The sequence below is a fragment of the Poromitra crassiceps genome, assembly GCF_964638095.1.
Source record: "Poromitra crassiceps genome assembly, chromosome: 1".
Classification (NCBI taxonomy): domain Eukaryota; kingdom Metazoa; phylum Chordata; class Actinopteri; order Beryciformes; family Melamphaidae; genus Poromitra; species Poromitra crassiceps.
In genome coordinates this window covers 22,731,502-22,747,342 of record NC_139623.1, presented here as the reverse complement: position 1 = coordinate 22,747,342, position 15,841 = coordinate 22,731,502, and the positions used below count along the sequence as shown (strand labels likewise).

General features: G+C 42.8%; 1 protein-coding gene across 1 annotated transcript in view; it reads left to right on the top strand.

Moving 5' to 3' along the window:
- The window catches only part of gemin5 (gem (nuclear organelle) associated protein 5), a 127,742-nt gene that overhangs the window by 25,619 nt on the left and 86,282 nt on the right, over positions 1-15,841 (top strand). The window lies entirely within an intron of this gene.

Sequence of the window (15,841 nt, the reverse complement as noted above, 5' to 3'; positions counted from 1 at the left end):
AGCCCTATTGGTGCAACAGGCGTAAATCCAGTCTAAAGACTGGTCTTAACTAAGACCGATGTAGGAGTTACGTACGACCAGGCATAGTTAAGACCACTTGGTGCAACCGGCACCTGGTCCTTACTCTTCTTTTGAAGTCCATATGAATAAAATTGGACGTACAAATCCCTTTCATTGTGTGCTAATCTACCGCCCTCCAGGCAGAAATAGCTCTTTCCTTGCTGAATTTGGTGACTTCCTTGCATCCATCATTCGCTTGGACAGAATACTGCTGATTGGGGATTTTAATATCCATGTAAGCAAGAGCTCAGATAACTTTGCTGATGACTTTCTTAATATCACTGAGTCGTTTCGTTTCGTCCATCATGTCTCTGGCCCGACCCACAGCAAGGGAAATACATTGGATCTCGTGTTCACGATTCGGTTAAATATCTTTAAAGGATGGGTTTTCCGTGGGGAATATGAATATATATTAAATCTCACGCCCCTAAGGTTTTCGAATCCGTTGAAATTTTTGAAATTGGAGGTTTACTCACAGAGATATCAACCGAAATCCACTCTGTGTGTGGGGGGGGGTGGTGGGGGGGAGGTGCGGGTGCGGGGACTCGAAATACTACATTTCCCACAATGCACTGGGCTCGCGTGGCCTTCGTTTTTATGCCCACCCCTCAGGCATTTGGCTGATATCAAACTCCAGTAGGTGGCGGTAATGCACATATATGTTTGCCAACCGCCATAAAACTCAAAGAAGAAGAAGAAGAAGGCTTCGACAATGAAATATACAAAGAACAAGAAATAAATCGAAAATAAAATTGCCTCCAAATTGCACCAAATGTAAACGGTAGTATATATGTCGGGAGATGTCTTCATAAAAAAATTTTCATGCATTTTAAGGCATTTTCGTAGGAGTTACGCGCATCTGATGTTGTAACTATTTTCTGTAAAAATGTGTAAAAACGGGTACATTGCTCAGCGTTGATTTCGTTACTTCAACCCACCTACTACTAGATGTAAAATTTGACGAGCTTTCCAATGCCGCCAGTCCCGTGTCGATTAGTGCTTCCGTTCCCGAGATAATGGTCTCTTTGCAAGGAACTATGGGAAGCTAATATTAGCTACAGCAGGCTAGGCGGTTGACAAGATGGCTGCGTTTTTGTTTTGGTCAAGGCCTCTGAAGGGGCGTGGAGGACCTCTAGAGGCGGGACCATGGCCAACAACAGTTGTAGTTCATAGGTGCACGACTTCCGCAAGGCGGACTTAGGCCAGATGACGCGAAACGCGTCGGCTGGCCCAAAAAATATGTGAGAGATGCTTGATATCTCTGGCAGTGAATATCCAATTTCAAAAATTTCAACGGATTCGAAAACCTTAGGGGCGTGAGATTTAATATATATTCATATTCCCCACGGAAAACCCATCCTTTAACGTTTGCACTGAGGACCTGACGGTGTCCGATCACAAATGTATTCTGTTTAACCTGTCTTATGACAATGACTTTGTGCCTGAGAAGCGCACTAAAAGCTCTCGCATTGTAAATAGCCTAGCTGTAGAGAACTTTGCTGCTAATTTGAATGTTTTGATGTCCCCTGATGATGACGTGGATTGTTTGGTACATGTTTTTAACACGCACTGTGCGGCAGTAGCGTAGCCAGACTCGGCTCATTGGGTGTGCCACAGAAAGCCAGGGTGTGCCAGGGGGCGGACCATTTTGTGGCGGCCGCAAGTCCGCCGCCAATTTTTTTTTGGGTCTTTTCAAACCAGATTTAGAGGAATATTTGTGTGTTGTTTGCTCCTTTTCACACTCATTATTAGCAGGTAGAAGCAGTCAATTAAATTGTATTTTTTGGCAACATGTAAAACCACTTTGTTTAGTATCTCAAAAAAGTCTCACCTACTTTTTCCAATGAGTGTTCTAGTCGGGAAAGAACGCAAATTTGGTTGGCATGCAGGTTCGTCTACTGCAGAGAGATCTGTAGCGTTAGTGTCCTCACAAACCTCCGGTGTGTTGTTGGCTGCGTTCCCCGCTGTTAACGTCATTGTTTCGGCTGCATCATCTTCTTCATCATCGTCTGTCTGTTCTCCACTGTACACCACCAATACAGGTGCGGGAACGGGTGCACTACAATCCGCACTTGTTGAGGGGGAGGGTGACGACGAGTCATCTTCTTCCTCGTCGTTTCTTGCCTTTGCCGAAAAAGCTTAAAAGCGAGCTTTGTTTCATGTATTCTTGATTTGGCGCTGCTGCTGCTGTGCGTGCGTGCATTTGTTTACTTTACGTGGACGACAGCTTAACTAGTTTCCCATGATGCTCCGGGGCACATAGGGCAGCGGACAGTTGGACACAGTGCATGACAGCGTTGACATGTGTTTTGCAGACAAAACAAAACACTTTTTTTACCCCATTTTTTTGGGGTGCGCCAGCGGCCTGTCTGGGTGGCATTTGCACACCCTAGCGCACCCGTGCCTACGCGCATGCTGTGCGGCCATTTTAAATGACGTAGCCCCCATTAGGGCTGCCACGATTAGTCGACTAGTCGCGACGACGTCGATTACCAAAATCGTCGCCGATGTATTTGGTAGTCGACGTCATCGCATGGTTTTTTTTTGCTGAAAAAAAAGAAAAAAAAGTTTGTTTTGTTTCCGCGAAGCTGCTGCCTGCGATGGCTTGGCATCCAGGCGCCTCCGTCCTGTCTTTGATGCACATGCGCAGTACCGATCATCCGGGGAAAACGTGACATCACCGTGAGCGGAAAAACAAGCAGCTCCCAGTGCTTTCTCAACAGAAAGAATGTGTAGCCATCCTCATATGTCCAAAGTGTGGGAGCATTTCACCCACAATAATGTGAACTAGGGCTGTCACTTTTTCCCAAAATAAAGTTCGAACGAACTTTAATTGACCCAAATTAGTTCGGACATATCCGAAGTTAATTGGTTAATACACTACCCAACACCCCCCCCCCCCCCCCCTCCCCCCCTCGCTGCCGGCCTTTGCGGGAAGCAGCCTTCTCTGCCGAAGGCCGGGGGAAGGCCGCGGCCACCGGCTTAAATTAATTCCAACAACATTATGTCCACACTTCATTTTATTTTTTTCGTTAACACAACATACTTCAATGTATTTATTTTCGTTAATACAACATACATTTTTTTTTTTTTTTTTTTTTTTTTTATTGTGTTTTAATGTTTAATTACCATATGTAAGGGTTCATGCACAGAGGGGATTGTCGGGAAAGAGATGGCTGTTTGAGGAAGCTCCCATTTATTAACATTTCAACAAAACAACATAACACAACACCACCTGTGTTTCTTTTTTACAGTGCACACAGTGTCATACAGTGTCATACAGTGTGGTGAAAAGAGGGCAAGAGAGGAAATTAAAACATAAGTGGATTTATAGTTAGAAATAGTGCTAAAGAAGAGAGAATTCAGTTTTTTTTTTTTTTTCTTCTGAAAAAAACCCATAGATAAGCCGCACCATTATATAAGCCGCAGGGGCCAAAAAAGGCCAAAAAACGGGAAAAAAGCCGTGGCTTATAGTCCGGAATTTACGGTACTTCAATGTATTCGTTTTATTTTCGTTAACACAACATACTTCAATTTATTTATTTTCATTATTTTCGTTAATACAACGTACTTCAATTTATTCTTTTCGTTATTTTCGTTAATACAACATTTGTAACATTCTTCCAGCAATAACCTTTTTAGCTGCTATGTTTATCTGATGAGTAGGCCTATGTTCTTTCCAACACTTCAAGTAGGCTCTAAAGCAGGGGTGTCAGACTCATATTAGGTAGAGGGCCAGATTTGTTCTACTGAGACCTCATGGGGGCCGGATTTTTTTTTACTAAAATCAATTCGACTCATTTACCCATTTACTTCACAAAAGAAATACTGCTCTTTCCATTTCTCTTGAAACTGCCTGCATTCCGTGTCAACCTTTCTCTTTTTTGACAGCATCTTGTTGATTCCTTTGTTTTTTGGTAGGTAGCCGAATGCGCCATTCAATTCCAGCGTGGCATTTGGCTTTGTTTACACCTGATGACCTACTGACATACTTCCTTGTAGTGCAGGTTAATTAACTTATGAATGAACTCTTAGCTTGCTTATTAGCCACACGTAGTTCATGATAATGGGGTGCAAATCTAATAATAATATATATATATATATATATATATATATATATATATATATATATATATATATATATATTTATTCCAAAACATCTCGCGGGCCGGATGAAACCTGCCGGCCCGCGGGCCGTATCTCTGACATCCCTGCTCTAAAGTATCAATCAATGTGCTATAAAACACACAACACAAAGGGCTTTGAAGTAATATAGATATAATTCATTCCTTATTTTGTTTGACATTTTTTAGCATCACTCCAGCAAACTAATTTCTTGCTTACCCAGAAGTAGGCCTAACAGCTGATCAGAATAGCGCATCGGAATAACAGCCCAAATAAAACTATTACGCACTTTTCACACACACTGAAAGTCTCAAAGTGGCAGTGCTGTATTAATAAGAACACAACATTACAAAATAATAGGCTATGAAAATAATAGGCTATGAGTATCAGCAGCTTTGAACAAGGGCCTAAAACACACAGGCTACTGATGCCGATTTATTTCATATTATTTGTTACAAACACAAGTCTGTCGACATTTTCTGGATCGAGTGCGGCTCTCTTTTTATTTACGATATTACCTGGCGTCGAGAACACCCGCTCAGAGCGGACAGACGTTCCAGGCACGCACAGGTATTTACGTGCCAGCTTTGCGAGTTGCGGGTATATGCACTCTCTATCTCTCCACCAAATAAGTGGGTTTCGGTCTGCATCGAGAGGAGGCTCCTTCTTGTACGATCGCATCTCCTGCACCCCGCTTTCCCCTTCCTCATCGTCCTCCTGCCGGGAGTCACCCTCGCCCGATTTGTACAAGTTCCCAAACAGGCTTCCCATGGCACCCAGGGCATCTTTGTTTCTCCCCCGTGCTGCTTGAGGTGGAGAATCATCTTCCTCTCCCTAATTTTTGCTCAACTCTTGTAATATACTATTACCGACTGCATTTCTCTTTCCAGGTGAAAGATGGACTAAGCGCGAGAACCGGGGGTCCAGGAAAGCCGCTTTATTGAGAAGCATCCACTCGCTGGTCGTCTCTTTGTAGCGTGGTTGCAGATTTAGAGCGGAGCGTCCTCTGTTGGATCATCAAGGAATAATATAAAAAATAATCCCCAACGTTTTTATATAATAATAATTCGAACAGGTCAATTTACATATCGAACATGCCCCCCTCCCCCACATTCGAAGTTACATTCGAATTTCGAATAAAAAGTGACAGCCCTAATGTGAAGTGTAAAATCTGCTAAATAAGCTGAACTCGCTTATCATGGCAGCACGAGTATGATGCGCGAGCATCTCAAAAGGAAGCATGTTGTGGCGAATGCAGATGAAGGCTAATTAGCTTGTTAGCTCACTGGCAACCGCAACGTTAAGTTTTGGCTGCTAACGTTAGCTATTGGCTATATATATATATATAACGATATTAACGTTAAAAGCCTGCTCCAACGTTGTCATCATAGCAACATTAAGCTCATGTGTTGCTGACGGGAATACTGGAAACCTCATTTTACTCCGCAGTTTGCACTCTACTTACGACATTTAAAAATGTGTTTGATGCTTGAGAAGACTGAAACTATTTATTTTTGTTGATATTTTGGTTGCATACATAGTTTTTGGTTTCCATTTCCATTCCACGTAGTAGTGCCCTAAGTTTATTTTGCATTATTCATTCAATGGATAGTACATATTTCATTGCACTATATGTTTTCAATTTCAATGTGTACTATTTTGCAGTTTTGCAATTTGCACTATATTACATTTATTACATGCAAGTACATTGATGCCAGAAATAAATATGCTGCTACATGCTCTAAACTTTAAAGTTCATGAAAATATTATTTTTGAGTGAATTATCATCATTAATTGTCTTTATTTTTATTTGGCACATGCTTAAAACAACTTGAAGCTAAATTTAGAAGCTGATGATGACAGCTAAATCAGAGCGATTGAGTAATTGTGCGATATGATCCGATTAGTCGACTAATCGTTAAAATAATCGGTGACTAGTCGACTATCAAAATAATCATTTGTGGCAGCCCTAGCCCCCATTGTAACTCGCTCTGTCCGCCTTGTAAACACCCCCTGGCTGAATAAGGACATTTGTGAACTGATGCGCAAATGCCGCAAAATAGAGAGGAAATGGAAATCCTCAAACCTTGAAGTTCACCGTTTTTGTCTTTATCTCAAAGATCTGATTACTGAATTTAATGACTTGGTTAAGAGTGATAGGGCAGTGTATCTTTCTAACCTTATTTCCTCCAGCAAGCATAATCCTGAAGTATTGTTCAAGGCCATAAATTCCATTGTCAGTCCCCCTACTCCTGCTGTACCTGTGTACTCAAACGAAGATTGTAACAATTTTCTTTTGTTTTTTGTAAACAAAGTTGCTGATGTTAGGGAAAACATCACCCCCTCCCCTTCCCCCCTCCCGCTCTGCCCAGTCATCCACTCCTCCTTGAGCAGTTTCACCCCTGTCTCCCTAAATTATCTCTTAGAAATAGTAAGCTCCATGAAGCCCTCCACTAGCCCCCTAGATATATTACCTACATCCATGCTCAAGGAAGTTTTTAGTTCTGTTGGCCCTAGTTTAGTCACTATTATAAACAAGTCCCTAGTCTCCGGCTCTGTTCCAGCCTACTTCAAGGAAGCGGTTGTTCAGCCCCTTCTTAAGAAGCCAAAGTTGGACCCCTCCCAATCTATCAACTATAGGCCCATTTCGAAGCTGCCCTTCATTTCAAAGGTGCTAGAGAAAGTGGTGGCTAACCAGCTCACCACCTACCTGTCAAACCACAACATTGCAGACAAATTCCAATCAGGTTTCCGCAAAAATCATTCCACCGAAACTGCGCTGCTCAGAGTTTCAAATTACATCATGATGGCCTCTGACTCCGGGAAATGCTCTGTCCTGGTTTTATTAGATCTTAGCGCAGCTTTCGACGCTGCTAGACAGACTTAGGGAGTGGGTGGGAATCTCGGGGAGCGCCCTAAATTGATTCGCCTCCTACCTTAAGGAGAGGTGTTTATCCGTGGCTGTTGGCCCTTTTAAATTCGACCCCTCACCCCTTTCATGTGGCGTGCCACAGGGATCCGTGCTGGCGCCATTTCTCTTCGCCCTTTACATGCTCCCCTTAGGCCTCCTCATTAGTAAGTTTAAAGGGGTCTCCTATCACTGCTTCACAGACGATATTCAGTTGTATTGCTCTTTCAAGCCCGATAAAATGGAGGAACTCAGCACCCTGCTGGAGTGTCTGTCTGCCATCACGAACTGGATGGGCAGCAACTTCCTCCAACTAAATGCAGCAAAGACCGAGGTACTGATTGTAGCGGGTGAGAACATTTCATCTAAAATAACTACGCACTTGGGGTCCCTTAAGGACAATGTGCGCCCTCACCTAAGAAACCTTGGGGTTTTATTCGACCAGTCCATGCACCTAGATAAACATGTAAAATCCCTGACCCGCACCTGCTTCTTCCACCTCAGAAATATTGCCAAACTCCGGTCCATTATATCCCACGCTGAATTAGAAATGTCCATACATGCTTTTATCTCCTCAAGACTAGACTACTGTAACTCCCTGTTCTCCTACCTCAACAAATCATCTGTGGCTCAACTTCAGCTGATCCAGAATGCTGCTGCCAGGCTGCTTACCAGGTCAAAAAAGTCATGTCACATCACCCCCATCTTAGCATCTCTGCACTGGCTCCCGATACATCACAGGATTAATTTCGAAATCCTTGTGTTTGCATACAGATCCCTCCACGGCCAAGCCCCCGCCTACATCACTGACCTCATCCTTCTCTACTCTTCCAGTCGGTCACTGAGGTCCTCTGACCAGGCGCTCCTGGTCGTACCCAGGACCAAATTAAAAACAAAAGGGGACAGAGCTTTCGAGGTGACGGCCCCGAGGCTCTGGAACGCCCTCCCCCCTGACCTGAGAGCCGATCCCTCAGAGCTTATCTTTAAGCGTCTTCTAAAGACCCACCTGTTTAGGCAGGCTTTTAATGAGTCATTCTTAGCCACCCTTTGTTCCCTCTGTTCCCTGTTTTAGTTTTATGCTTCCCCCTTTTTGTACTATTTCTGTGCTTGTTTTCTTTTTGATGCTGTTTTTATTCATGTAAAGCACTCTGTGCACTCGTGCTGTGAAGGGCGCTATAGAAATAAAGTTTTACTTACTTACTTACATATCGTGCAGGCCTACTGTGTGCGCTTTTTGGGTATTAGTGCCCAAGTTCTTCAGGCTCTCCTGCACACCGCACCCCACTGCCCTCGCGCTCCCCCCGCCCACTACTGCAGAAAATACGGACCATTTCCAGCTGTTTCTAAACAAAGACCCCTCATGTCTAGAAAGGTAAAACCGGAAAATATCCTGCTCTGGCTAGCCGGACATGGTCCAGACTTTATGTTTAGAAGTGGCTTATGTGTGTCCATCTGCTTGAGCACACAATTGGCCACGGGATGTGCACATGAGATTTAGCCAAGGCCCCTCCCCCCCTCTACAACTCGAGACAGAAAGTGCCACGACTCAAAGCCGGCGAAACACGCACGCGCAAGCATGGATGCCAGTGCCAGGGAGAGGGGGGAGAAGGGTCTGACCTGTGCAAACCTGCACCATTTACTTCAACACCTGGGTGTCATTTTTTTCTTTGCCGTAGTCTGTAGACTCACCGTCTTCGATGAGGTGGTTCATATTAGTAGTGATGAAACAAACAGCCTCTGTCACTTTCGTAGACCAATGTTTACACTTTGCTTTACTCAATGACATGTTTTCTGAAGGTAAAATGTACCCAAACAGCCAACACATAATCCTGTTGTGGGTACCGGGTCTTCGATACAAGTTATTACCAGTACGTCGGTACAAGGATCAGCAGTGCGGAAAGCTTTTCACCAAACGCACCATGAACAAAATTACGGTATGTCTGTGAGAGATTCAGTGCATCGCCCGAAACTAGTGTGATGATGTAAAAAACAAATCTCAAAAGGAATCATAATGATTTATTCGTTTTCACTTGGACCAAATTGCCTTCTAGTGGGGTGGCATAGCTAACCTATTGTTCATTTTGTGATACAAGCACCACATTTTGCAGATGTGTTTATAGATATACTGTGAACAAAACTGGATATTGGGCCATCACAACTTTGCCCCCTGGTAGCCATGGCAGGCATTTTTCAAAATGGCGACCAGCGGTTTGTCAACATTTCCTATCCCATTGGATCCACATGCAATACCAGACATAACATAGATCCAGAGTTTCCCCTAACATTCTACAGGCCCGGGGTGCCTGCCAGGCCAACGGCACCCCGCCAGTTCAGAAAAAGAATTGCATTTTTTTTTTCCCTGCTCTCCCCAAAATTTCAATAAACCTTTATGGCATATTATTAGAAAACAGCAATGCTGGTGTTGACAGTGTTGACAGTAATAGAAGATGCCAAATCATTCAAAACAATTAAGCATTTTGCTTTTAGGAGCATTGTGCCAGCCTGTAGCGCTGTTCCAAAACATGTCAACGTGTCGTTGCCTGCGAAACGCACATCCCATAATACAACTGTTCGCATCGCATCCCATAATAGTATGATGATACTTGGGATGCCATTGCGAACATAGATGCGAACAGGTTAGCTAAAAGTTTAGCGTCACCACTCACCAGCAAGGGCCCCCACCTTTGCGGTCGAGGTACGTTTCGAAATCCCTCCAGGCCTGAAACATTTTCTAGGGGAAACACTGAGATCCTAGTAAGCCTGAGAACCAAATAAAAACACTCGTTCAAAGTTATATGGACTTTTACAAAGTAATTGGTCACTTCATTATATTATGTGTGTACATTATAGGCCTATTAGTGCGGCTATTCATGTTCATTTAGTGATAAAAGTGCCAAATCTGGCACAGAAATAGCTTAAAATATAATAGACATCTGGATATTGGGGCATTGCAGATTGGCATTTTGATGACCATTTTCCAAAATGGCCACCAGCCGTTATAGGTCAGCCCCAAGCTGCTGTTTCCATGTTTTATGCACCTCAAATTATTTACATACAAGTTAAAGTGAAACATATGTATGTTTTATAAGCATTTGGATTTTGTAAGCTACTCACAGTATTTCAACAATCAGGGTCATCTCCTGTGAAACAATGTGTTAATATGAAACGTGTTTTCTGATGACCAGCCGTTACTGGCCTCTACACTTTGGTCACCTCCAAGCTGCCGTTTCCATGTTTTCAGGTGGAGTTGCGTGATCTTGACCACAGTCAGATCGTCCAATCGCCACCCTTTGACATCGCCAATGCACAATGTCATCGCAAGCCCCCCCTGACTTCCACTTGCAGCAGCATCTTTTGGGGCTAGCCTGGCGTTCTCAGCAGCGTGGTGGGCACGCAAATGTCTGTGTAAGTTGGTGGTTTGAGATTCCTTTACCGGTACAACTCTCTTGCAAAGCTTGCAAATTGCCTGCGTTACATCCAAGGGCTCACCTTTTGCATCTGGTTTAAACCCGAAATACTCCCAAATAGGCAAAGTAAACATTTTCTTCTGCACCAAGTCCATCTTGCTTTCTTGTGATGGGGCCAGCTCGTTCATCTACACTAAATGAGAGCGCGGCTGTTCAAAGAAATTTAAACTTTAAACAGTCCAGTTAGTCCGGAGTGTTACTATTTATTTATGAACGAACCCAATTTATAGGCTATATTGTATATGACAGCCGCCCGCTCTTAAACAGATCGATAGCCTATATTGGCTGCTTTCGTTCGGCTCCATCTGTGTGTCTGCGCTTGGTGCGACAGTACTATTACCGTATCTCATGTTCAGTTGAACAATAGTATCTTATCTTTAATCATATCCATTCCATACTCTTATTGAGCTGGTGAGCATCATGCAGGGCAGGTAGCATGTGTGGAGAACGAGAGAGAGAAAAAAAAAAAAGAGAGGAGATGAGCAGATCAAAGGACAAAAGCGACAGCAAACAGGTTTGTAATTAAAGATTTTATTAACAAGGTTAATTGCGGACATCAGAAACATGTTTAAATATATAGAGTAGTAGCATTTATTCACTGACAAAATAGCCTGAACAACGCACATACACACTACACTCACTGCAGCGTCCCACATCTCTGCTCACCAGGCAGCCGCAGCAGCCACTGACTGACATGCACACATACATGCTGGGGTGGGGGGCGGGTCGCTCGACATCGGCTAGGGAACATCAATCGTCAATTCAGCCATTAAGTCGGCAATATACGATCCGATCGCCAATCGGCACAACCCTATTTTCAGGACCACAAATATTATTTACATACAAGTTCAAGTGAAACATGTTTTATTAAAACGTACAGCAATACTAAACTGGTGAGATTGTCTCTACATGTTATAGTGATACCTGGAGTAAACCGTAGCAGTAGCGAGTTCAGGTACGGATTGAAACAACTGAACTGAAGCCATTAACTATGCTGCTTAAGTTACTTGAAATAATATTGTAATTGCTGCATCCTATTTGAACCATTCTTTGAACACATATTGATCATCTTTATCTTTATCATGGCAAGACACTTGCCATGGACCATGGCATGGCACTTTAATGTTTGAGAGATCTTGCAGTCAGCTAGCACATTCTCCCTCACAGAAGCAGAGGCCTGTGCACTGAAGTGCAGCCTTCTTGCACTTGCAACGCTTTCTGCAACCACTCTTGCAGCCACCAGAGATCAGCTCGTAGCAGGATTTTGATGCTATGCAACGCCCCCATTATCCAGATGTCTTCATCTATTTCTGTGCCAAACACGAATAGGCCTATAATGTACACACATAATATAATGAAGTGACCAATAATTATTTTGTAAAAGTCCATATAATTTTGAAGCTTACTAGGGTCTATGTTTTGTCAGATTTCTTAAGAGCCTGTGTGTATTGCTGTTGCTTATTATGCTTTTTTATGTTCTCTGTATTGTTTGTTATGTACTGTGTTTCTTATGGACCAACCTGAGTCTGAAATAAAAAGTTGATTGATTGATATGTGGGTCCAATGGGATAGGAAATGTTGACAAACCGCTGGTCGCCATTTTGAAAAATGCATACCACGGCCACCAGTGGGCAGATTTGCGATGCCCCAATATCCAGTTTTGTTCAGAATATATCTATGAACATATCTGCAAAATTTGGTGCTTTCTATCACAAAATGAACGATTGGTCTCATCTGTTGAGCTACGGCTGGTGGCCATTTTGGAAAATGGTCATAGAAATGCCAATCTGCAATGCCCCAATATCCAGATGTCTTCTACATATATTAAGCTATTCCTGTGCCAAATTTGGCACTTTTATCACAAAATGAACAATAGCCACACTAATGTAAGGGATAATGTATTGTGAGCCGGTGATTACTGGCGAAATAATGACCGACAGGTGAATGATTGAGCCCGACGCGCAGCGGAGGGCTTAATCATTCACCTGAAGGTCATTATTTCCAGTAATCACCGGCTCACTATACATTATCCCGCTTAGAACACGGCCTACAACTAAATTATTTCAGTAATCTGACAAAAATAATTATTCAAATAGATTTTTTAATAGCGTTTTCAACGACAAATCGGTTTCATTCGTAATTGGCACACAAGACACCACAGCTGCAACTGGTTGGCCTAATTAGTAGTGTCTGCAGACAAAATGCTCTTATCAACTGATTAATCCAGGTGTGGCAGAGCAGCGGTCGGTTGTCGAGAAATAATGACCGGTGAATCTTGTTGATTGACCAATCAGAATCGAGTATTCAAGAGAGCCGTGTTCTAAAGGCCTATAATGTACACACATAATATAATGAAATGACAAATTACTTTGTAAAAGTCCATATAATTTTGAATTACTATTTTTACTCGGTTCTCAGGCTTACTAGAATCTATATTATGTCTGGTATTGCATGTGGGTCCAATGGGATAGGAAATATTGACAAATCGATGGTGGATATTTTGAAAAATGTCTGCCACGGCCACCAGGGGGCAAATTTGCGATGTCCCAATATCCAGTTTTGTTCAGAATATATATCTGAACACATCTGCAAAATTTGGTGCTTTTATCACAAAATGAACGATTGGTCTCATATATTGAGGTATGCCGCCCCACTATTCCTGCCGACAACATTTGATCGTATCTTACTCGCACTTCGTCTTCATTAGCACATTTAGCAGATTCAATATTCCAAGAAAAGCGAAAGAAGTCGAGGCCACCGCTGGGGGAAGATTTGTGCAGAGGCAGCGCTGGAGAACATGATGCTTTTTTGTTTTGTTTTTGTATATAGTTTTTTTATTGTTTCATTTTCAGACATCGGTTCAGTGCCATTAACAATTGGGTGTACACACCCAAGCAAAAACAGAACAAAACAGCAGTGAACAGATGGGACAGAACCCATAACAAATAGTCTTCAAATAAACTGCATGTAGGAATATGGTGTAACGGCGACATTGACAGTGTGAGTGCTTGATCTAAAAAGAAACCATTTTCTCCCACCCCGTAAAACAAGTAAACAAACAGATTCAAACGGAAAGAAGGAAAAGGTAAAAAAAGCGACAAAAAGCAAACAAACAAAAAAACATTACAACATGCTGCTACCAGTCTACTAAAATGTACAAAAAAAGTCGGTTTACAAGAGACGCAATACCTAAAATCTCGCACCGGGAGTCCATGAGAGTTACTAATTTCTGACCTCACCCAGGTAGTCCAGAAACGGGTCCCACATAATCGAGAACTTCCTGATTGAGTTAGTCCTCAGAGACCTGAGTCTTTCCATACGCACTACTGAGACCATGTCTGTCAGCCACAGCTGAAAGGAGGGTGGAGAGGGGGACTTCCAGTCTTTCAAAATAAGTATTTTAGCGACAATCATCCCCTGTGTCAGGGACTGCTGCACAGCCATGGGGAGCAGTAGGGACTCCCTACTGCTCCCCATTGGCTCCCCCTACTAGGGAGGAGCCAAAAATAGCAAGTTCTGCATCCGGCTCAAGAGTTACTCTATAGGCCTTAGAATACCAGTCGAAAACTTTGTCCCAGAATCTGGATATTAAAGGGCAAAGCCAAAAAGCGTGTGACAGTGTACCCTCTGACACCTGGCACCTATCACATAGTGGTGAGACAGATTGGTAAATCTTGTGCAATTTCGATTTGGAATAGTGAAGACGGTAAGTAACTTTGAATTGGATCAGCTGGTGTCTGCTGTTAACTGAGCAAGATTGGACCATAGACAAACTCCTGTCCCATATAATCTGAGACAGATCAACACCAAGTTTGTCTTGCCATGCCTCTCTAATCCTCTGTGGAGGCCCTGTTATAGTTATCGAACAAATGTACTAGTCTGGAAATAAGGTGCCTGAAGTAGGGGGGACTCAACAAGACCTCAGAAAAAGTGTGTTCATCTGGGAGAACTTCAAAGTCTTGAAACTTAGACCGAACATGCTGCTCTTTGGTTTTGAGCTAAAATACCAAAGCTGCAGTTTAACTTTTAAGTCGAGCTGAATGCAAAAATGCCCCCCCCCTCCAAATACCTGGGTATTCAGTAGGGATGGGTACCGTTCACATTTGAACCGATACCGGTACGATACCGGTACCTGGAATTCGGTACGGTACCCAAAACAGTACCATTTTCGGTACTTTACACACTCTAATAACAAAAAAAATTACAGTTGTAAAAAAATTATAATCCAAACTTCTCAGAGAGAGCGGTCGGTATTCACTAAAGCCTTCATATCTCAGGCTCTGTAGCACATAGAAACATAAAATAAAAAGCATTTGAGAGCTTAACCCTTTGGCTTTTCGTATTATATTTGCCCTAATGTTCATTAAAAAAATGTTTTATCTTTAACCCCAAAAAATAAAATCTGCTATCTGCTTCATTCACCCTCAGCCTATCTAAGACGTTACAGTCTTCAGCATTTAGCTAAATATATCTTGTGTTTGACCATGCTCCCTCAAGTTTGAGGTGTTTCCCTGGCCAGCTTTGCAATTCACATCACAAATGTTGCAACCAGTGTTGTCTGAGTCTATCTTGGTAAAGTGTAGTCACATTTTCGGGTGGTCCCGTTTGTTGATGTTTCGGTGTGTGAGTGTGTGTATTCAGTGCACCTATTTAATAATGTATGCCAAAAATGCACAAAAATCAAATTTATTTCGTTTTTCACACTTTTTCCACATCAAAAGTTCATTTTTCAAGATTTCATTCATATCAGTAATCTACAGTTTGCTGACGTCACATATTACTATCAAATTTCTACCCCATTTCAACCAATCATATCACAACATGGCAGCTGTCAATCAATCAATCTTCATTTCAGGAGAATTTTCTCCTCTAAATGAAAGAGAAAATGGCTGCCTAGTGCCTGTAACCTGGCAGAATTTATAGCCCATAAACTAACTAATAACTTGGCCAATTGTATGTAACATACAAAATAAAGCAAACCATAATGTCTAAGAGTGCAAATACATGTAACTAACTGGCTCGTTAAAATCGGATTCCAGGATAACGTTAACTTACCCCGGCCCCTCGGAGATCCCAGGCCGGCAGCCTGCACTCATGCCTCGGATTCTCCGCTCCGCTCCACATGAAGGCAGCTGGCTGCCTGGTTGTCTGCAGCTCTCACTCGCGTAGCGCCACAACACGCTGAATCCAACAACAAATCCAGTCCCCAGAATTGTCAAATCAAATCATCGACACGTTATTATGGCCCGCCTCTCAAACCTGTCATCTCAGACGAGATTTG